The sequence below is a fragment of the Takifugu flavidus genome, chromosome 18 (assembly GCF_003711565.1).
Source record: "Takifugu flavidus isolate HTHZ2018 chromosome 18, ASM371156v2, whole genome shotgun sequence".
NCBI classification, from domain to species: Eukaryota; Metazoa; Chordata; class Actinopteri; order Tetraodontiformes; family Tetraodontidae; genus Takifugu; species Takifugu flavidus.
The window spans coordinates 8,350,828-8,374,049 of NC_079537.1; the positions used below are offsets into that span (position 1 = coordinate 8,350,828).

The following is a 23,222-nucleotide window of genomic DNA, read 5'->3' on the forward strand; positions in this document are numbered from 1 at the left end:
GTGTGGGAACTTCAATACCTTAATTATTCCTTGGTTCTGAGCTGCCTGTGCTGTAAAACCAGGTCTCTGGATCTGGATTGGGAATTTTCTTCATATCAGACACGTTGCTTGAAATTTGATGGATGTGTAGATCTTTCGGTGGCATCTCGAAATGCTTCAGCAGATTTATTGTAGTGATTGGGCAGACGGGAATTTTAAAATACCTTGAGAAGCTGCACCGCTCTGCTTCAAAGCTCTGCTCTGTGGTGCACAGCTGGAGCCAAACGTCCGGCGTCACATGATCAGAGCTCTGCTGGAAGTCCTAGTGATGAGGGCAGCGGTGGGGTGACAGAGAGGTCATGACCGGAAGAGAAAGAGCAGCAGTTTCGTGCTGCTAAAAGCTTCGGTTCACTGTGACACTACGATCTGGCTGTTTTTGTTCAGAATTTATTCAGAACTGAGCGCGTTTGTTAGAGCATCAAAAGTGTTTCAGGGCTTTTGCAGGGGCTCAGGATAAGTGTGTCCAGGGACCGAAGCACATCCTGTCAGCTGATCTCCCCTCTCTCTCTTTCTTCTCAACAGCTGGGGTTCCCAATTGCATCCAGAGTTTTGTGTGTGGGGAGAAAGGGGGCTGGAGGTGGGGTGGGGGTTCTCCTCAAGATGTCCAGCTGAATTGAGGTACGGATGCGAGCGGCGCTCTGGGGTAACCTGACCTCTTTGACCCCTGGGTTAACCTCTCAACTTCATCTCTCCCCAGGGCAGAATGCTCAGCCATACTGAAGGCATTAACCCTGCGACCCCTGTGGGCCTGCGTTCTGATACACAAGCCTCTTCATCCACTGCTGTAAACAGCACAACGCTAGTGGGGAACCGAGGCTTTGCACGCCTGCAAAAATGCAGAAAGAGCTCATGGCGAAGGTTCGGGGGCACTTTAGGACACGGCAGTGCCGCCAGCGGGCTCAGGATCCGTTGAGCCAGATTTAGCGGTGACCGTTCAGCACCCAATCAGAGTCGAGGGCTGTCTCCATGCCTGCAGCCTGGTCAGGTGGAGGGTTCGGGCATGGGTGACTGCCGCAGGGTAGCACCACTCCTCCCTCGGGCCCTGATCCACCCAGCGTGCACAGGACTTAACGCCAAAAGCTGAGGATTATCTGCGCCGCACTTCCACCGCTACCACCCACCTCCTCCTCACAATGCAGCGCCGCGCGGGGCTTTTCCCTCCTCCCCCTGCGTGACATCGGACCGCAGGGCCCAGTTAACGGAACCAGGGGAGATTTGGTAGCGGCGTCCTCCTCCGCCGGTCATGCGATCCGAGAAGCAGCCAGAGAGCGAAGGCGTCTCCATGTTTCGCTCTTCCAAACGCCTAGCGAGGCGAAGGCAACTTGTTTTTCGTGTTCTTGCTAATTCCTGCAGGGTTGGCTCACGCAATCACTCATCACTCACTAATCAAATAAGGCAACACTTCCAGGATGACATTTAACAGAAGAGCGACTTGTCCTCATGGCTCATAAAGCAAATTTACCTTAGCAACCATAAAGAAACTCTGAACCTGTCTGGAATTCCATCTTTAAAGGAAACCCTCCTGCAGCTGCTCGTATATCATTCTTGTCACAATTTTGTGACATTGCTTTGGCATTAAATACATGTTTATGCTCAGGTACCTCATCCAGGTGTGCAGCTCTTACCTGTCTCAGGCTCATGCAGCCCTGACCCCCGAAGCTAACGTGCTAACGAACGACCTCGTTGCTCTTCCACTGTGGGAGGAGCACAAACAGAAGCTGAGAGGGACGACAAGAAGGAGGATGACATCAGTTAGCCGCTCCGATGAAGTAACAGAAGGTGCGATCAGATAAAATGGCAGCTGATCCCTTTAAGATGAAGCGATAGGCTCCGTGCCTCCGAGACGCCGTCCTCGCACCTGCGAGGTGGGGGTCACCTCGGCCACGGGGTTGAACTCTGGTGTTTACTATTCCCATGAGGCCCAGTTGAGCGTGTTTTAGATATAAGTGTTATCAAAGCGCTTTGTAACGCTGGAATGAAAAAAAGTATTATATCTTCTTCTGTCTGGTTCGAGCAGGCCGGAGCGGAGGTGTGGCGACATGTTCTCACAGTGCTGTGGAGCGAAGGCGCGTGCACATGCCTGCGCGCGCGCGCGTGTGTGTCTACGAGGACCGTGGGCCTGATGCCAGGTGAGATAATAAATCTGTCAAACAGGATTTTGGGGAATAGGGGCAATAGTAGCTGTGGAAAAATGAGGTCACCTTGCTGCACCCAGAGGCAGCGCTCTGATGGAGGGTGGCAAAGATAAAGTTTGCTTTTCAGGGAGGTGGAGGCACGTTTATGTGAGTCTGGCCGTGATACGGGAGGGATGACGTGATTGTGTTGCTGGCTCGCGCTGGTGTGTTATGTGTATGGGGCAGATCTATAGGCAGAGCTAATCAGGTCCCGGTGCAGTGTTATCAAGCGCATCTCTTCCTCCCAGCGCTCCCGTAAACTGTTTTGCAGGCACGTAGTCGCCACGCTTCTCCCTCCGCCCGCATGTTGCGATCGCCGTAGGCACAAGCTTGGGTGGCGTCGACCTGCAGGGCGCCATATCTGCACCTGAAAAGGCTGTTCATGCAAAATGGGGGGGGGGGGGGGGAGTTTAGAGAAAGACGGTGCCCTGTGCTGGTTCATCAAGAGCAGGAAGCACCATGTACCTTGATTCACCAGAGCCCCTGTTATTTGTTTCATCCGCGTCTGTACTGGTTAGCATCAGCAGCGGCGTGAAGGAAGCGTAGCTAGATTTATTCGTGGGGGGCAGAATGAGTTGAAACCCAACCTCTTGTGTTGGAGGCCGGCCTGCTGCGTTTGCTCAGCGCCGTCAGCACCTGGGACCAGTTAGAGTCGGACACAGGTTCTGGAAAAAAGCTCGACCCGTGCAGAGCCAAAATGTGAGCAACACCACGTTAGCTTCTCTAAAGCCAATTATCGCCTGTAAAGACCCGAAACTTCTGCAAGTGAGACCGCAACTCATCAAAGCAGACACGCGTCGAAGGAGCACAGCAGCACTGTTCCAACCTGCACTTCCTGTCATGTATGCTCCAGTACACCTGTAATTAATGCATAGCTCAAGTGAAAGTTCATATGCGGAGAATCTTCATGACAGAAGTGTGTTTTCGTACAGTTCTGGAATCCGATCCACTTCTGGATGTTTCCTTTTTCTGCTGTCATTACCAGAGCAGCACATCACCGTCAGCGCTCATTAGGCTCATTAGTCTGTCAAAGACTTTCAGCTTATCGTTATTAGCGTTTATCATCTGCTGACAAAGATAATTACCGCTCCCTTATTTTTTTGGTCTCCTGTGATTGAGAAGCCATCAGTCACAGGACCGAACGGCAGATCTGTATCCGGTGCACCTGTGCAGCGCGGCGGCTTGCCAACAAAATCAAAGATACTGTGGTCGCAGCTGTTGCCGCAGACGCGCGGCGGCCTTTATAGGTGAAGCTCCTCCATTTTGTATGAGCGAACGAACGTTTCGTTCGTCGGTCCCGATGCTCAGGTTTTGTGGTCGCGGAGAATTGCTCCGTCTCTGCAGGATGGATGGGGCGACGTGTTGCGCCGACCAGGGCTGACCCGACTAGTCAACCACAAGTGCTTGGCAGGCTCCATCCTGTCTTCGGGCCGCCAGCCCGCCTCCATGTTTGGGCCCTCTTGAGCTGTCCCAAACAAAACCACAGGAGCAGAGCAGCTAATGTGCTGCGGTCGCGGCGCAGTTTTACCCAGCCACAGAGCAGTGAGGTCATAGAACGTGTGCCCCTGCCCAGCACTTGGCACCATGCATGGGAACTGTCTTTGCCTCTCTCGCAGCACTCGTACTTCCTGTCTCCTCTAAGGTTTCTGCTCTCCTCTAGTTCCTGGTGTTTCGGAACATCGGGGAACGAGAGGCTAGCACCTCATCGTCCATCAATCTCTTGGACTGGACAGAGAGGTATAAACCATATGGAATCTATATAAAAGTCACGTATTACTAATCTGTCAGTCTCTGAAGATTCTGACCAACTTTCCCACACCGCACAAATCTCTGTTGCGTTGTTTACAATGGCTCTATGATGTGATCTGTTAGCATAAGAGCGTTGTTCCCTGACACGGTTCCACCCTATTCAGATCTTGTTACAATGGTGGCTCTGGAGCCAAACCTCTGCAGCTCTACGAGGTACTAAATCCTTTACCTTTTCTGAACGGCTGCCTTGCGGATGACACCAGGATGAGTCAGGCATAAGGCGTTGTGATTTACTGTTGATGCTAATGGTGTCGGGTTACATACACAGATGCCACTGACAATGGGCGCTAAATAAAATCGAGGGATAATGTGCGTGTTGGGTCTCGCTATCCACTCGATCTGCAAAAGTAAGCTGCTGCAGCAACATGTAAATAATGGAGAGGACTTCTATTCATTGTAACTCTGCAGTGACTTGCTTGCAGAGTTCTGTTACCCACAGTTTGAAAGAGCCAAGGGCGGTTGAGTGCTAGCATTTCTCTCCTCTTGATCCAACACGCTCTGCTTTGCAACGTTTTCCTTGTGGGCCGAACTTCACCTTGTTCAGAACCTTTTGAGGCACCGACATTGTGACTGCAGAACTCCCCGTTCCCAGGATTCCATGCTTTATTTTGCAGTGGAGGAAAGAAGACCTACTTCCTGCATCGGGTCATGTTTCTGCCCCACACAGGCAGCTCCTTGTCTCTCTGATACCTGTCCCGCTGCCATGTGGGCTCTTGCTCCCCTTCGACTGTTGTACAGGGGCATAGTTCACCAGGAGGACAAGCGTATACACTGTTTTCTGTGATGCATGCCCTCCTGGGTTTGTGGCAGGAGTCAAATTAGGGGATGTCAGAACTAAGAGGGCAGATTCTTCTGTGATCCATAGGTCTGTGAATTGCCGTTAGCTTCAAATGACGGTTGAACTGATTCTTGAACCTATTATGACAATCCAATGTAATTATTGATCACTTAATCCAGAATTTCCACCTAGCAATCGGTGTCCAGTTCAGAAACTCTTCCCAGGACAAAGAAGCAAACAGGTTTCAGGCAGCAAACAGGTTTTAGCCAGCCTAGCCTGACGTTGCCCAGCAGTGACATGACTGACGTGTCTTTTTAAACCCAGTGCCAGAGTGAAAAGGTATTTGATCCCCGCCCTGCTGCAACCGCCTGCCTCGGCCCCGGGCGGTGGTAATGAAAGGTGAAAATTCACTGCTCAGACTTGTTTAGCCTGCCACCATCGCTGGAGAGAATCTGAACTCGTTAGCATGTCTCTGTGATGCTGCGGCCTTGGCTTGTTAGCAGATTGGGGGGGGCATGATGAGAATATCCTGCCTGTCAAAGCAGGCTGGGGATGATTTGGCATTGTTGGAATATGATTCATAAATCGCATGGCTGCACAATTAGCGCGCTCTCAGAGGCCTGCTTTAGCACAACTGCAACTTTCTAATACACCAGTGTGTCAAACTGAATCAAGAGAGAACTCCATGAAGGTCCTCAAGGAAGAAAATGGACAGATTTGTTTAATGCTGCTAGCACGGCGACTGTTTCACAGATCGTCACGCTGCAGGCTAACCGCCTGCGTCCGTGAAACACGTGGATGGAACGCACAAATATCCTGCCTTTAGCACCATTTTTCACCTGCTGGGTAAACAGTGGCGTGACTGACAGCTTCAAGGCAGGATCAGCTTAGTTGCTGTCCTGCAGGAATGCCACGAATGCCTTATTTACCTTTCCACTGTTTGCCAAACTGTTCAAACTTCCTTTTATTCAGCGCTTTAATCACTCAAACCGACACAGATTTGGTGCAAGAAAACATCTATACAAAAAAAACAGCCGCTTTGCTTTTCCAGTTCAGCCCAGAATATCAGAGTCACTCCGGCTCCGTACCCATTATTCAAACTGGTTTTGCTTGCTTTAGATGTACAGGGAGGAGTAGATGTACAGTGAGAGGATAACATCTCTCAAGTGTTTAGCATGCGGCGTTGGTACGACGACTGTACGAGGCCTTACCTTCGAAGACATGACAGCTGCCAGAGTGAAGTGTCAGCACAGACGAGTCTACACGCTCCCATCCGTCTGTCAAAGAGGTGTGTGCTAGGAAAACGCTAATATGTAAAGTAGCAGTGTGGCTTCAAACAACACAGACGCAGCCCAAACGCAAAAAAAAAAGATTTCCAGGACACCATTTGTTAATGCAGCTTGTGAAGAGACACGTGTCTGGTGCTCTTGAGATTTTTTGCACAATTATTTATCCTGTTAGTCTAGAAGCTAACTGTCCTCTGGTTTGTAAAGTCGGACCCAGACACCATGGGCTTTTTCTAACCCTCACCCTTGTCAGAAGCATCATAAATGTTGTGAGAGTTGAATAGCTACCAAAGTATATTGAGAGATACGGACGCCGGCTTGTGCCCGGCATGGTCGATTCTAATAAGTGAACTGTTGTTGGGTGTCTCTTCATGAGCTACCTACCTTTTTAAGTATGAACTCTGTGCTAACAGTGTAAACTAACTGAGTCATTTCATGAGCACGATACTTCCGGGTGTCTGCGATTAGCACAGCTGGCTTCAGTTCCTCTAACTTTTACAGGTGAATGACAGAGATTTGTATCTGGTGCAGTCTGCAAAGGCCATATCAGAGGGATTACAGTGTTCTCCAAAGTTTGCACCGACTTTCACACTGACGGAGCAAAATTCGCAAAACCAACATATGATAGAGGCGAGGAAGACTCTGGTGTCGGAAAACACTTCAGTCAAAGGGAATGTAAAGACAGATGCAGAGGTCAGGCGCTCCGGGGTGGAGGCAGCGCTCCGACGGGGGCGTATCAGGGTGCTGCCGCTGCCGCGGCAACCACGGTATGTTTTCTTTAATAACAGACAACCGTGCACATCGTCGTCTTAGTCATACTTTAACGACACCTGTCAGAGGAGCCCCCGTCCTGAGACTGTGATGAGCTCAGCGGCCGCTGCGAAACCCACCCACACACCCACAGGTGGAGAGGCGTCAACATGACAGAGGCCTGGAGGAAGAGATGTTTCCCAAGGAATCCGTCAGGCTGTCTGCACTTGACAAACAAAAGCTGACGCAGTATCTTTGGAACTCTGACATGTCGGAAGGGGTGGGGAGGCGGGTGGCAAATTAGCGATATTGTCTGCAGGAAGACGCTCGGGGCCCTGCATCCGATGCTATCGAAGCACCATCCGATGTTATCCGCCCCCCTGAAGAGATCCCGAGCAATGATGCACCAGGAAGGGACGCTCGGTCACGTCTCATTGGCGCGAGTGGGATAACACGCTGCTGTTTACATTGCGAGCCGGGCCAGAATCTCGGGGCTGTGTGGGCTATCTGTGCCATGCTAGCTCCTTTTATTGCCTACGGTGTGCGCTCCCACGCTTTCGACACAAATGTGTGATGTAATCTCTCGGCTTGCTGGCTTTAGCAAAGAACAAATCAGCCGCTCAGGTTTTCTTCACGTTCTTGGAATGATACGGCCAATAACTGGCAGCAGCAGCAGGGCAGGCCGCCCTTCGCTAGGTGTGACGTGAAGGGAAAGGCGGAGGTCTGCGGGTGGTCCTGTGCCCAAGCTGCGCCTGTTGCATAGGCGAGTAACATCTTGAACAGCTGATAGCATCAGAATGTCAACAGATTGATAGTCACTGTAAATCACTCCGTACCAACCTGGACCCCGGGAGCTCCGGTTTTGGACGCAAACACGGTTGCTAACCGTCGCTCAGTCGGGGGTCAGATTAGGCTAAAAACTCACTGGGCCTTAAAACAACACGGACTCTCATAACCCTGAGCTAGCATCTCATCAACTCGTCACTCTGCAGCAACAGCGCTCTCAATCGCAGCCTGTCCATGTTTATGTGCGTGTGGGTTTTTATTGATCAGGAACTTTGTGCGCACGAGATTATATTGTTGAGGAAATATATACTAACTGGGATATTAACTAGCAGCATGTGGCTGATTAATCATTTATAAGCTTGGCGTAGAAACACTTTCCGAATCATTTTTATGATGAAAAACATTTGTTCTCAATTTGAGCGGATCCTTGTGGAGCCAGAATCAACTCAGAGAATAGAGAAAGGCCTTTTTCTACTTTGTCATTGTTGTTGAGGGATTTAATCTCTTTTTTTGAAACATTTCTACTTTTAATACCAGCGTCCGAATCTTTCCTTTATGACACGGACAAGCTGGCACAAGTTGCTCCAGCAACATCGGCCAAGAGGGAACACATTAGGAGGAGAATCCGAGTAGTTTGTCATCATTTGAGGCAAAGCTCGGCTGTGATCCCATAATCACTCCGAACCTGTCTAACAGAGAACAGGCTGGGCTAGCAAAGCTGATCCGGAGCAATTTGTTTGATTATAGGGAGCTGGAAAAAGTTCCACAGCTGGAAATGGCTGCAGAAGTCCTTCAGGACATCTTCAGTAGGACGCATCACATCAGGATCACGCCTGGTCAGGTCACGTTAAATGGACCAGAGTTCTTTTCCTTGGACAGTCCGCTTCACTTGGGCAGGTGTGAAAGCTCATCCAAACTCTGGACTCTGTTCCGAAACGTGGGTCTCGGTTTGCTGGGAAGTGAATCCTGGTCTGGTTCACTCCCAATGTGAAAGCCAAACGCTCCAGAGTGGAAGAGAATCAAACCAAATGAAGGAATGATATGTTTAGACTTTCCCGGTCCAAGCTAAAGTGCCCTCTCTCAGGTGCTAGTGGGCATGTTTGGAGATGTTCCTGGCCAGAGACCCCATAGACTCCAGGCCAGAGTCCCAGACAGATACGACACTGATTCTGTTTTTACTGAGTCGGATCTGAAGTAAACTTCCCATGCTCCCACCCCACAGACTGATCTGGCGGCTCCTGGAGTCACTGATGCACTCCAGCCCCTCCAGACTTTCACAACTCTAATTTAGTTTCAGGTTCTTCCAACAAACTTGTTGGTTATATATTTTGATGCTTCCTGAGATTCTTAGCATGAACATGTTTGACATCATCACTGTAGACTAAATACAGAAACTTTCACTTCCTCTTTTGTCTCGTCTGCCTGACACGTGTGATATCATTCAGACATGGCAGTACAGGGGAAGTGGCCGAGCTGCTGCTCTCTCTAAACATGTGATGACACCATGGTTGGAATTCAGTGAAACCCTCCATGGGCCGTGCTTCCTTTTTCCTCAGAGACGGTTCCTGTAGTTCCCCAAAGGGGCCCCCCCTTAGATTGTTTGCCCGTCCAGGTCGACTCTTCAGCTCAGCTGAGATGTAGTGACACTATGGAGGTCAACTCACTTCTCCAAACTGCAGACAGCATGTTCCGAAAAGTTCTGAGAAGCAAATCTGCACCTTCGCTGCCTTCAAAAACAGAACCAACAAAGCGAAAAGGTCAAACTCTATCATGGAAACCCCAGGGTCACCCATGATTTCTGAGGAATAAAACACTCAAGTGCAACTGCAGACATGCAGATAGGCACACATGCACAGCAGCGTTAAAAAAAACAAGAAGTATCTAAACCATTGAAAGTTGCAGCTCCAGGAACCAAATTTATGGTGCGAACACAGCAGAGAGCAAACAAGACAAACAAGGAAGTGCGGGACGGTCGCCGAATACTAATTTCAGCTGTTTACTGAAAGGCTGCCACACGGGCCGGTCTTGCCGGTCTTGTTAACGTAAGGCCACTGGAAAAGACCTGCTGCTGAGAGGGGAAAGATGGAAGGACAAATGGAAGGGATCTGACTGCAGCCAGGAGACTCAACTCTCAGGTGCCCATCCAGTTTAAGGGTGCCAAAGTTTGGTCCACAAGAATATCCAAAGGTCATTTATGGAAAAAAGAAATCCTGGCGTTCCCCACAAAGCTGTTATTTTCCTAGATTTCCCCCCAGTGCCCCCAGGACCTAACAACCTGAATTAATCCACCCTTAATGGATACGGTGGATATGACGCAGCTTCCATGTTGCAACGGGAGCCTATAAGAACTGGGTCAACTGCCAAGACGAGGCGATTAAGGTTTGTCTGTTTGTCAGGCACCCAAAGCCTGATAAAGAGAGATATGGTGGAGCCCAGACGCTTTATTCTTCATTGAGGCTAAAGTTGATGGCACCTGCCCAAAACCCCCAGGGCCCGAGGGGATGAGCACCCCAACCCCGACCTTCAGCTGAAGCTATTACCTGCATACTTTTAGGATTTCTTTGGCCTTTTATTGCAAACTGATCATTTCTCTGCGTCTTCTCTGCTGTATCGCTGGAAGTGTGCTGGCTTTGTTACTAAAGTTAGCTTAACCTTATTGAGAACTGAAATGTAGCATTACCTGTTCCGCGCTTGGTGCAACCAACGTCATGAGGAAATGTGTTATGTTATGTTAGGTTATGATTTATATATCAAACATTCCTCTCTCAAACAGGATTCTTGATGTATCAACCCTGACTCCTCCCCCTGGCCCCAACTTCACCCCTTTGAATCCAGACTTAATCCATTAGTGACAATTTTCAGCAGCCCAATCAACGTTTATGTGGCAGCAATTAAGACTGCTCTTTGCTCATGCTCGACAGTCGACAAATATGTTAAATATTCCTAATCAGTCACTTTGTTGCTGCAACTGTGGCCTTTCCCCCAGCCTTCAGGTCTAGTCGGGTCGTGGCCAATGTGGATCCAAGCTCTGCTTCTGTAGTGAAACCGAACTCACTTAACTGGCACAATAGCTTCAAAGGCTACTCATTATCAGATTTTGATAACAATGCAACAGGTCTCGAATCCAGCCACATTTCCCCCATGGTTTGGTGTGTTGCCAGCCTAAGCGGAGAATATCTGGTATATCTTAATCTAGTTATTCCCATTTAGACATGAATCTATGCAAATGAGGCATGAGGGGTTGCAGAAAAAGGGGCAAATGACTGAGGCTTCAGACCTGCCGCAAACGCAAACCACATGTGTTCCTCCGTTTGTAAATGCAGTTAAATGACTTTGTTCTCATAGAACCCTCTGGGAGTGTGTTCTGTTCAAGCAGATCTCCTGTTCATTGGAGGGCCCTCCAGGCAGTCACAGACCTTTCCTGCTGGAGTTCTGTTTCCTGGAAGATTCTCCTCCGAGTGTCCCGGGCCAGATAAGGACGGTGTGTGTGATGACTGATGTTGCAGCTACATCTCTAGGCAAGCCCAACAATGAGAGCGTGATGAAGAGCAGGTGGGCCGGAGAGGCCAGAAGGCAGAGTTCCAGATGAAAATTGATATGAAAACCACTAAAAGATATTCTGTGTGTAGTCCTAGCTGCAGCTTATCCCGTTGGCGCAAGTGTGGAAGTGTCCCTCCACGGTGGTAAATGCAGCTCATCTGGAGTTGATAAATGTGACTCTGACAAAAGGAAGACAAATTTCAATCGTATCAATAATAACTTCGCTCCCCGTCTAGATGAGGAATGGTTAAATTGGTCGTGAGGGTGTTTAGACACGGGGGCCGTCCACTGCTGGAATGGGTGAGTAAAGTGAGCATTCTATTGAGGTCTTAGTTTGGCTAATCTCCCCCATGTGACAGCACCGCCAGATTTGCTGCCATGGAATGCCACAGGCTGTTGTGCAGGGAACAAAAAGAGACAGAGGCTTAAGCCACAGGGGGCAAAACTCCCTGGTCCTGGAGAGAGCAGCGGAACTATACCGTGAAGAAAAAATTGTTCTCAGGGTTTCCATATGCTTATGGTAGAGGTGTTTTTGGAGGATTTTACATATTCCAACCCCCCCGTCTCTGTCCATACCTTCACTGGTCCCTGTCCTGATCCACATCTGTTCCACAGCCGCTCAGGGTACACAGAGTCTCACCACGAATTCCAGGACCATGGCAGGGACAAACAATCCAGGTCCCGAGGGGGGTTCCCTCTGCTCCCCAAGGTTTTTTCTCTCTTCCTCTTTGGTGCCACTCACTATTGCAGTGAGTGCCCTCAATTTTTGCGATAAGGTGATTAGACATGATGATTAGATTATAGAAAAGAGTCTAGACATGGAGGAGGGTCCACATATACTCATATTCCAGGCACAGCTTTGCCAATTGTCAGTCCATTCTGGTGTTCAGTTGGATCCCAGTGTCCCCTGTCCTTTACTACTTCTTCCGTATTTTAAGTAACTGGAATACCCAAGAATTGGAGGTCCTGAGAACATGCATGCATTTTCAAACCTCTGGGATTAAACAGGCTATTTGAACTCCTCAAATTTTTACAACTTCATGTCCCACTCTGGTTCTTTTGGGGTTCAAGGGACTGAAAAGTGGTGGAAGCTTGACTGTGTTGTTGTGTTTTCTTCCCAGGTTAACTGAAACACAGCTCATGAATATTGTTGTAGGGTTAAAAAAATGTGTTCTCCCAGGCAATATCAGTGACCTGTGTCACAGATTCAAAGGCTCAGCCTCAATCCCCTAACCCGTCCAGCCTTTCAGAAACCAGCCAAATCCCCCAGAGCCCCAGATCTTCCGTCTGGGACAGACGTGAGAATCCTTGTCTAGCAGGGGTAAGGACACGCAGTTCTGTCAATGTCAGCTCCACCCATTTGCTGCTCTATCCCCCCTTCTGATGCTTTAATTAAAGAAATAATCAGGATTTGCATCACAAAGGCGCCAGGGCTCTTACATTAGTGGCCCATTTGCCATCAGAAGTCTAATGAAAATGTAACATCACCTAAGCCCTCCTTCACAGATTCTGAGATTAGCCATTGCGGACTAGAGGAGAAAGCTCAGAACCTAAGTTTGTTTAATTCTTTTGTATAATAAGCATCAGCCCCCCAATCCTGCCCAGCCAAATCCTCTCGAGAGGAGTAAAGTGGCGGAGCTGAGCGGAGCGAGAAGAAGACTGCCGAGCTGAGGACGGGAGCAGAGGAGACAGGAGAGGGAGAGGGAAAAGTGAAGGGGATGAAGGCAGGGCAGCCATGCTAGGCTCAGGCTGAGCCAGACCCCTCCTCCCTTGGCTGCCTCCGCCCCAGTGCCCTCCCCCCTCAGCTGTCCCAGGCCACAATAGGCTGAGCATCTTTTGTGGCATTAACGGTTTGTAGGAGCGGGAGAACAATGTATGAGAAGTGAGGAGCGCGGGGTTCCCACACACAGGGCTGACATGTCCTCGCTCCCCCCGCCCCATCAACCCCTCAAAGACGGCAACCTGCACACAGCTGATCGTAGCGCCCCTCTGTGCCCCCCTTTTCACACAAAACACACTTCCCTCAACACGCATGTACAAACATGGCCAGCCCTCCAGAGCAAACAGCCACAGACACATAAATATATATTTGGCACAGATATTTGCTTATGTTTAATGCATGAATTAGGATTTATGACAGGCGATGCGGGAGCCACTATTGCTTTATATAAACATGCACGCATGCACAGACTGTTGCACATGTAGTTTAATTGCCTGGTGAGGCCATGGAGGGATGGAAAAATCCTTTTGTTGGATGAAGGGTGAGGGTTTGTCTGGGATCTTGATTAATTTGTACTGTCATATGTGGGAGGGGACTGTCACTAGGGGGTGCGGGGTGGGAATGTCACTTACTCAAGGTTTCTCCCTGTCAAATAGACTGACAGAATACAGGGTACCCTCCTAGGTGAAAAAGTTTTTTTTTTAGCCATTTCATTAGCATGGTGCATGTTGCATGCAGAGAACGACTTGAAACAAGTTTATTAAATCTAAATTTCTCGTTTCCTTTTCCTGTGATGAAACGATGAGAGGCTGGAAGGCAAATCTCAGGGAAAATGTTACAGTTGCTTCAAACACAAGTATTCTGAGGAATCTCAACCAAGTAAACAGTGGAAAATGTACACGGGTTTATGCTCCATAGTGTTGAAACACTTTTGTCGATTGTCTATGCTCGCCAACCTGCTTTGTCCAAAGCATGACAGAGGCGATGACAACTTTGGTTATCGTGTTTTAGACAGCTCCTTTCAGCTCTCATTCTCGTGTTATTTGTGTGTTTTTTCCTTCCGCTATGCATTTTTTTCTTTTGCAGCTGAACCACCACTTGCAGGAAAGGCTTGCATGTTTGAGCTGCTAAGTGCCGCACTTGTGCGTCCACTCAACCTTGAAATCAGTGTGACTGCAAACTTGGCAAGTGTGTGTCTGCATGACGTAAAACATGCATGCATGAGCCTTTATTTGCACTTGCATTTAGTCTGCTAATGGCTCAACATGCCAGTGCCAGCAGATCCTTTGTTAACCTGGAACACTGTAATTCTCTTTTGACTGCAGCATAATCGACGTTACAAAAACATGCAAAATATGAAACGTTCAGCATTTGTTAGAGACTGTCTCATTTATCCTCGTGTTATTTGGGCATGTGTTGCAAGAGTGCCCTTGTCACCCTGTCCAAATGTTACTGTGACGATGTGGAATAAAGCAGAATAACACGTCTTTCCCCCCTCCCTCTCCCCTTTGTGCTTCCTCTGCTTCATCATCCAATTTATCTGTGTGTGGCGCTCAGCGGATTCCCACACTCCGCTGCTCCCGTGCTGTCAGGCCCAATCAGAGGCCGGATCTGTATTGATTTGCAGCCACCTGTGCCAGGCGCCTTGCTGCTACAAGGACTCCCCCGCTCCCTTCTTCCTCTGCCCTCCTTCGCTGCCTTGGGCCTGCCACCGACTCCCGGGGCAACTGACGCGCAGTGTGCGGCGCAGTCCATTTGTCACCAATTGTCAGCGTTTAGCGGGGCAATGAAGTGTGGCAAGATGGGGCAGCGGGGGCGGGAGAGGATGGGGCGCAGGAACTGTGGGATGGGGGGGTGGAAGAGCACCCTCCAAAGAGAGAACAGCATCCCACTAAAGAAAAAGCCCCCTGCAATAAGGACACTTTTAAAGCTTGATAAATACGTGTTTACATGAGGTTTTCTGTCTACTCCACTCAGCAGACTGGCTCAGCTGCTGGAGCCTTCAAGTAATTTCACAGATTAAATGCTAAAATTTACTCCATGTGTCTCTCAAATGACCATAAACTAATTCCATTTACAGCAGGAGGCGATCCAGTTTCACAAGTATTGAGCTGATGACGGTGTTTGTCGGGGTAAAGGGTGAATCCGAACCAGAGAGAGCAGCAGTTTCCCCGTGAGATCAGGAGCTCAGCTTGCTCTCTTCGGTCAAGTCAACAGGGAAAGGTTGGCTTTCCCCCATCACAGCAGCCATCGCTAAGACCCGCAGACCCCTGAACTCAGTCGGCATGGAAAGAGGTGCTCCAGCAGGACAGGAGATACCAGGGTCTAATTGATATGTTTTCATTCCAAAGGAAGTGGTTATTTAAGGAGACTATGGAGTGAGTCCCCTTCTCTAAACATCCACAGAGGGGGGTTATGCCTCAGTGGGTGGACTGATGTTTTGAACAGAAAAGAGGATATCAGGAAGAAGCAGGAGCTTGAAGAGGCCAGATCTGTCTGTCTGTAGTCTCCTGGATAGTGACTCTGACCATGCTGAGGTCAGATACTGAGACTGCTCTGCTGAGTTCCTTTTGCATTTTACTGTCAAGGCAGAATGTTTTAGTTGTTGTTGCACCCATTTAGTCTGCCGGGAAAGCGGAGTTTAGACTTGCACCTTGTTAAAATGACTCCACACCTTTGGACGTCCGAGGTTGACAAAAAGCTCAGAATCTGTAATGATGCCACCTTGATGTTTTCGGAGGTAAACACAGATTGGATCTGTGTTAATGGGGCTGTTCACTGGCTGCCAGACTGAAAGTGTTGACTTGGCCCTGACTTCAGGTGCCTCCAACAATTATGAAAATATGACGGCTGGACTATTTAACAGTGCTCGGTGTGTGTGTTAAAGCTCCCAGATTTTGGCAGGTTTCCGCTCTGCTTGCTGGAGTCCACGTTCTCGCATCATCAGAAGGGGCCGGCCCCTTCGTCTGCTCGCCTCCTGGGCGGCAGGGCCAAAAAATAAATGCTGGGACATGTTTTGGGGATAAGCTCATGTAAACACATACTGACCATTCCTAAATCCATATGGAAGACATCATGGTATCATTACACAGAGGGTGGCTCTTCTCTCCAGTAGCCCCTCCTAGGATATACACTCAAATCTGTCAACACAGCCTGCAACCTGGCAAGCACTCCCGCTCTTCCAAAACATTCTATGAGCTTCTGGCCTCCCTGGATTGGCTGATGGATGAAGGCTGTTGCCGATTTTCTAATACTGTTGCTAACAATTGTTTAACCTGTCATCAAATGTACTGGCTTGGATTGAAAGACAGAGATCATTGGAAGCTAACACGTTCTACCCTTGTCTATCCTGGAGCATGGAGGTTAATGAGCAGCAGTGTAATTACTGTGCTGACGACTTGATTCTTCTCATCATGGATGGCTGGTTTGGGATTAACTCATTACCCTCTGTTCTAACCATGCAATTAGGCCTTGAACCGCAATTAAGTCTCCGGTTACGCCTCACTAGGCACTAGACACGGTGATCAGTGCCAGCGCTCCATCATTGCTAACTCATTCCCTTGCGAACCATCGCTGATTTATGGATATTGTAATGACAGCTATTGTTATGCCACACGGGCCTGAACCTCTGATCTGGTGCATGGTATCGATTAGGACGTGTGTATGTTACGACTCCTGAAGCGTGCAGAAAGACAGGCACACACGCAGGGGTTTCAGAGTGTCGGGAACACTGGGGAGGGTTCCAAACATCTGCCGGGGTGGCCCAGAAACAATGCTGCCCATCTGGAAGCAGCTCCTCATGGGTCTGGACCATCTGATGGATGGGGAGATCTTTCGAGGACATCCAACTGAGCCCGACGACAGGGGCCCAATCAATCACCCCCCCCTCCTGTTCCTCACTGACTTACGCCCACCCCGGTGAAGACCCTCAAGGGTCAAGGGTTCTGTCAAGGCATCTCAAGCTTCTTACACTCACACTTGACCACAGGAACGCTAATGTGATCATTTTGAGTGCGTGCTCACTGCGTTCCTTATTGAGTTTCAGCCTGTTGTCATGTGGAAATGTAGCGAGAGATTGATGACGGCGATGAGTTTAGGGATTTAGCTTTTGAACAACTTGTAGGAGGTTATTTTAAAAAGTTACCAAGAAGGAAAATCCAATTTATGTTTTAATCAGACTCAAACACACAAATTGCATTTTATTTAGAGGTTGTTTGAACAAATGTATAAACTTTGCAAAGTTGCACAGGAAGATCTTGTCAAACCCTCTTTATTTATTTGTTATTTTTAGAAACAACACAATTTGTAAATGTCATATTTGCAAATTTGCAACTTCAAAAGCCTACAATGGCTCCGATAAAGCAGTCTCACATTCTTTATGTCATTTGTCAAAAGAAAAAAGGAGGAGAAAGGTGTTCCAAGAGAGATTTCCAGGGCCTCTTTTCCTGTCGCTCAGTTGGCCCACCTCAGCAATTGTCAGTCATGATGACAAATAGCAGCACTTGATGAAACAGAAGGCTTACATTATCACTTCCCTAATGAGGCAGCTCACAGTGGGAGGGAAGATAGAGGGACAGGCATTACAGAGGGAGGGATGCATAAAAAGGAAGAGGGAGAAGACAGAGCCGCTCCTGCCAAAGGCGGACGGCTTCCTAGAAACTGCCCGTGTTTATCAATTATTTTAGGATCGCTGTGAAATAATGAAGGTGCACTGAGTTGCCAAGCAATTACTCCCGTTGTTGAATTCAACATGCCATGAAAGAGTCAAACTGTCTGTCAGCGGAGGGGAGATTTTAGCGTAGCAACGTCGACTCTTGCCGCACTTGGATCCCGCTTATGGAAATCTATGTGGTGAAGAAAACACTAAGGGAAGCAACGCCCTTTTAAACAAGTGTTTTTGTGACTTTTTGACAAAAAGCGGCTTATGATCACAGTGTGCGTGAGGTTGGAGTGTAACGTGGTAGCAGGAGGAAGTTGCCTGTGAGTGTGTGCCTGTCTCCGCTCCCTATGCGGCTGAATCCGGACTCTGGCGCTGGAGTCCAAGGGGAAGATTATCTGTCCTGTCTGCCTTCAAGAGCTCTCACTGTGTGTGTGTGTGTGTGTGTGTGTGGTGTGTGTGTGTGTGTGTGTGTGTGTGTGTGTGTGTGTTTGTGCAGCATTAGATCAGGCTGGGAGCGCGCCCATCGAGAGAAGGAAAATGTGTTTGACATAAGCTCGGCACACACGGTCAGGGAGGCTGGAACAGCAGGATACGATTAATGACCACAGCATAAGATTGTTACAATATGGCTTCCTTCTCTCCCCCACCTTCTTCACCATGGCTCTGTCATATTTCACGGACTTTGCCTGCCTCTGTGTGTTTGTAGCGTGTTTGTGTGTGTCCATGTTGGGAAGGGGCCCTTTTATCCTCTCTTTTTGTTGTCGCTCGCTCTCCCTCGCTCCTCCTCTGTTGATGTGGGTCATTGATATGCAACAGTGCATTCCTGGATCCTGCAGGAGAGCCCGTTCTCATGGGCAGCTCTCTGGCAGATTAAACCCAGGCCCGGGAACATGTTGGGCTTAAGGCTGGCTACAAAACTACAATCTAGACTTCTACAGAGCAATCAGAAGCATGCTTAAATTTCAAATAGATAAAAGATTGTTTTTAAACAGGGAACCCTACAAATAAGTCACAATCACTGGTTCACTGGATCATTCCTCGCCGCTCCAAGGGTCAAAACCCTCCAAGAGTTCCACGGAACCTTGGATCAGCGAAAAGATAAGTAAAACAGAAAAACCTTAACAAGGTGTCAAACGGGCCTCCTGGATCTTTGTGCCTGAGCCAGCCCATAGCTGAACCTGCGCTGCGATGTTTGTTGACACGTCTTGGAGAGATTTTGGAAGTTTTCACAGCTATCATAAATCAGGAGAGGTCCTGATTTTTCCCAGGGATTGGAAACGCACCACACTTGCTGTTGGCCGGTGTCGCCGGGCATGATACAACTGTTTAAAACCACGACTTGATTCCTCCCCCTCTCATCTGGTTGCAGTTTGGTTTCGGCTATGGTGACATTTGCCAGACGAGGAGAGAAGCGTCCAGCCTTCAAGAGTGTTGGCTACATGAAACACACCTCCCGATTCTCCTCTCCCCGACATCTCCACGGAATCTCAAATCGAGTCACACAGTGCCGTGGGGGACATTCATTCCTGATCTTCCATTAGAGTAAAAATACGTCGAATAGACTCCAAATCTGGCAACTTTTCACTGGTTTCAGAACAAAAGCTGCACATCTACACGTCTGGTTGCATCAGTGGGCCTGAACACTTCATGTGACAGTTAGAAAACAAATAAATATGTAAGCTGCTGAACTGTTCACTTCCCCTCCCCGTCTGCACGTTTGAGCAGCAATATTACGTTTTATGTCTTTAACATGTGGCAGACCACTTCACCCTCGCCATGTGTTTACCACACACACACACACACCTGTTCCCCCCCACAGCTACTGCCAGGAAATCTGGGACATGATGCAATTTCCATGTTTTTTTTACCCTCGGGGGAACAAAATGGACAGATTAATGAGGACTTTGACATAAACGATAATATCCCGTTCAAACTTCAGGCGCTGTGCCGACATGCCGAGGACTCATTCGCGATGCATCACACGTAGTTGGATAACAGTAAACCGCCTGCAAAAAAGGGAGAGAATAGATGAAGCCAGCAGAGCAAACTTAAGTTATGCCCCTCCCCCACCCTGCTGCGCCCAATTAAAGCGCCGAAGAGGCCGCGCTCATTGTTGAAGTTGCCAGATGGGAACAAGAGGACACCGTGCAAGTTTATTTATCCTTTCAGTTATAGGTACATCAAATCTACTCTTCATGCACTGGCCCGGCCTGTTTCAAAGAGCCCCCTGATTTGATTTACAGATCACCACGTGAGCGGTCAGCCGTCCTTCCTTCCACCCGCTCAACCTTGAGCGGCCGATCACAAGACACCTACGTCTCGTTAGCCTCTTTACTGAAACTTAGTTTCTGTTTTCATTTATGAGCACGAAGTTTTAATTTAAAGGGAACTCGATGCCCGATGGTTTTCTGACAGAACTGTGCGCAGAGGAAACGGAGCTAGCGAAGCGGCTTCAGAGCGTAAAGCGCCCAGCTGCGCTTCGGCCCTTCCGTCTCAGAGGAAGCAGCAGCAGAGACGAACCATATCAGAACACGTGCTGGGGTCGGCAAAGGAACCCCCACATGCAGTTTTTAAAAAATGAAACTTGCTAATTGTGAAAAAAAAGTCCAGTTCCTTCTGGATCGCTCATGCATCAGTGATGTCTGCAGGGTTGGGACTGTCACACTCAGTTTGTGTCTCAGACAAACTGTGTGTGCCATTAATTGGTTTACTGCCAGCTTAGGCTCTGTCAGTCCCTCAAGAATCTGCATTCGGCCCTGAACTTTACTTTTACGTGTTAGGGGAGGTATTAACTTATTTGGACAAAGGATTAAACCTCGCTGGTTGTCCCGCTGCTGGAATGGACAAACAGGAGGGAGGTATGTTTGACATTCAGGGCCCCGTGAGTGAAGGGACGGCCGTCGACAGAACACAGTCGGGGAGAAGCCGAGACTCAGACGTGCAATTAATGTGAAGTAAACAGCGAGTTTGCTTGCTTGCATGAGATGGTGGCACTGAAGCCCACCGTCCTTCTCCGAGTTGGTTTCTGCAGCTGTCGAGTATCTTAACAACTAGCTAACAAAGTTAACCGGACTCCTAAACCGCCTTGAAAAGGTATTTAATATGTCCTCGCTCCCAACTGCAATTCCCCAAAATCCTGAAATTGCATAACAGGGCTTTGATTATGACCAGTCTCTCGTTATTTTATAGACTTACAGCCAGTCACAAGACCGCAGACACGAGCCAGAAACGAGGCCTCATAAACCTGGATAATCTGTCTCCATATTACATCCACATATGAAACCAGAACCTGGATTACATTTTCTTCATGCCCCATGAGAGTTGTGTCCCCTCGACACACATACGCCTCACGATCGTGTGTAAATGATACGTTCTGCAGAGATTTACCAGGTATGCTTGAGGGAATTAGGCCTGCTACTGTAATCGCCGCTCAGACATTTTTAAGTGGAAACAAATGGAAAGATAGATGGAAAACCTGGCATCCTTCAACGAAGGATGAGGGTTAATAAAGATAAAGATGAAATTCCATAAAGCTTGTTTACAAACTCACCCGATTCATCATCTCCTTGGGTTATTACCGCCCTTTAGTCTGACCTAAACGTGGATTTATTTGAGTGCTTTGCATTTGCATTCAGAGCCAAAAATAACAAATTAGCTTAAATACAAATGCAGGTAAGCTAGCATGTCATATTCTCCATTCACCACACTCTTTAGCCACAAACCCACCCACCGGCAGCCCTTGCCTACCTTCCTCCCAGCCTGAGCCGGAGCTCATGAGGCCTCAGACACACTTAATGGGATTATGGTAATATAATTTTGTGACGCTGACCTCGGGCCGGTGCCAGGTTTCTTCCACCTCCTTCAGACAAAAGCAGGGAACTCACCCAGGACTCCGGCGGACCAGTCCAGTTCAGCCTCTTGGCACAGGCCGACGTCCTCGCGGGGGGGCAGCAGGAGGGGCACAGACGGGGCAAAGCCTGAGCGAGAAACACGGTATTGTCGACGGCGAGTTGACCCCGCTAGTGTAATCTGGACAGTGATCAAAATGGATGTCACTAACAGGGTAATTTTTAAGGTGATGGTGTTGTAACCATGGAAACAGTGGATTTGCCATCATCCATCTTTTTAGCTTTTATTCAAACCGCCAGTCGTCACGTCTGGGTTTGATTTTATATCTACTTGTTTTTGCATCTATTACTCCAGGTTCGCTTGTGTTGTAGCAAATAAACGACACCAAAGTCACGATTGACTCCTCGCCTGATTTCTTTTTGTCGCGGATTTTATTGTCGTCCAGTTTCCACTGGCGTATCACCACATCTACTCCCCCCTCCTTTCAGCTCCATCACCACCCCACCGTTTCCTTTTCTTTTCCTCCCCGTTTTGCCTTCAGAAAGACCACCCATAGGGTTCGGAGGGGGCAGACGTCTCTGTAGAATAATAATGGGGTCGTCCTGGGAAAATTGCCCACGGAAAGGCTTGTCTGGAAAAAAAAAAGGGGAGAGAGGGAGAGAAAAATTTGGTCTTGTTTCCGATCCTTCTCGGAAACATTCATCAGAGGGAGTTGGGCTGTTTGAAGGGGTCGGAGCAGTCCCGCTGCAGGCGCCCCAAACTGGTCGTGTCACTGCACCACAGCCAGAACTGTCAGAAGTGGGAGGCCGGAGAACACCAGGAGGAGAGATGCTTTTATTCTAGCCTGGTTTAGGTATTCTAAATTTACTCTAAGCAAACAACCAACTATATACTGTATATATATATTTTTTTTTATTTTATTCTTTTTTAAATTGTGGACTGAGTTTATCTGGGCTGAAGGCATTAAAACATCCTCACGTTGGGCTGCTACTGGGTGAGTCCGCGTCCAGCCCAGTTGTTGAGTCATCGTGGTCTCGCACAGGGAAGAACCTCAGCCATGATGTCATCCGCTCACGGTGTTGCTCCGAAACAGCACATCGCACAACGCCGATCTGATGAAATCCGCTGAAAGTCACCACCCCCTGTGCCCTGATTGTGTTCTGCATTTAGAACCTGGAAACATCTCACATCCTTTATGGAACCAACCACGGTGCCACTGTTAGTCAGGGCCGAAACTGAGACGCATCGATCTGCATCAAACTTCTTCGTCTCCTGCAGTGACGATGGCAGTTTCACACCTGAACTCCTCATTAGTCCGCCCCGCCGGCAACCCGGCCATTAAAACAATCCGCCTTCTGTTTCGCCCCCGTGTCCTTCGTTGCTGAGCAGACACGTTGGCCCCAGTTTTACTGTCTTGCATAATTCCCGGCAGGAGCCAATCCCTGTGCCGCGGCCCTGTGCGCCAGTTGGAGCATGCGCAGTGAGCGTCGGGATACTTTGTTTACCATCGCTGATGTTTTTGAGTCGAGTTTTCCTTCCGTCCTGGAGGAAAACTGTTGGTCATTAGCTCACTTCCTTGATGTTGGTTGGGGGGGATTAAGGCTTTTAAGTCTTTTGTTGGTGATATCCCATCAGTCCACTTCAGGTGTCCCCTGATCTGATGCTAACTATCCTCCCTTTGCCCCATTAGGCCCCCAAGGCTCTGAGCTGCTGGAGATCAGTGATAGATGTGGCCCCCAGGGGGGCAAGTTCTTGCTGGCACTGTGAAACCTCGGACAGCAGGCTACAAACAGGACACATTGAAAACCACAGCTGCGATGCTTCGTCTTTA

At 48.8% G+C, this 23,222-nt stretch overlaps 2 long non-coding RNA genes across 2 annotated transcripts; one reads left to right on the plus strand and one right to left on the minus strand.

The window, feature by feature from the left end:
• Positions 1-663: 663 nt before the first annotated feature.
• LOC130514814 (uncharacterized) lies at positions 664-21,784 on the plus strand. Its single transcript, XR_008947067.1, has 2 exons — positions 664-2,168; positions 18,912-21,784. It is a non-coding gene; the product is annotated as an uncharacterized LOC130514814 (long non-coding RNA).
• On the minus strand, positions 21,663-23,169 carry LOC130514813 (uncharacterized). The gene is made up of 2 exons (XR_008947066.1): positions 22,370-23,169; positions 21,663-22,022 (listed from the first exon to the last, which is right to left on the minus strand). It is a non-coding gene; the product is annotated as an uncharacterized LOC130514813 (long non-coding RNA).
• Between the last annotated feature and the right edge of the window lie 53 nt (positions 23,170-23,222).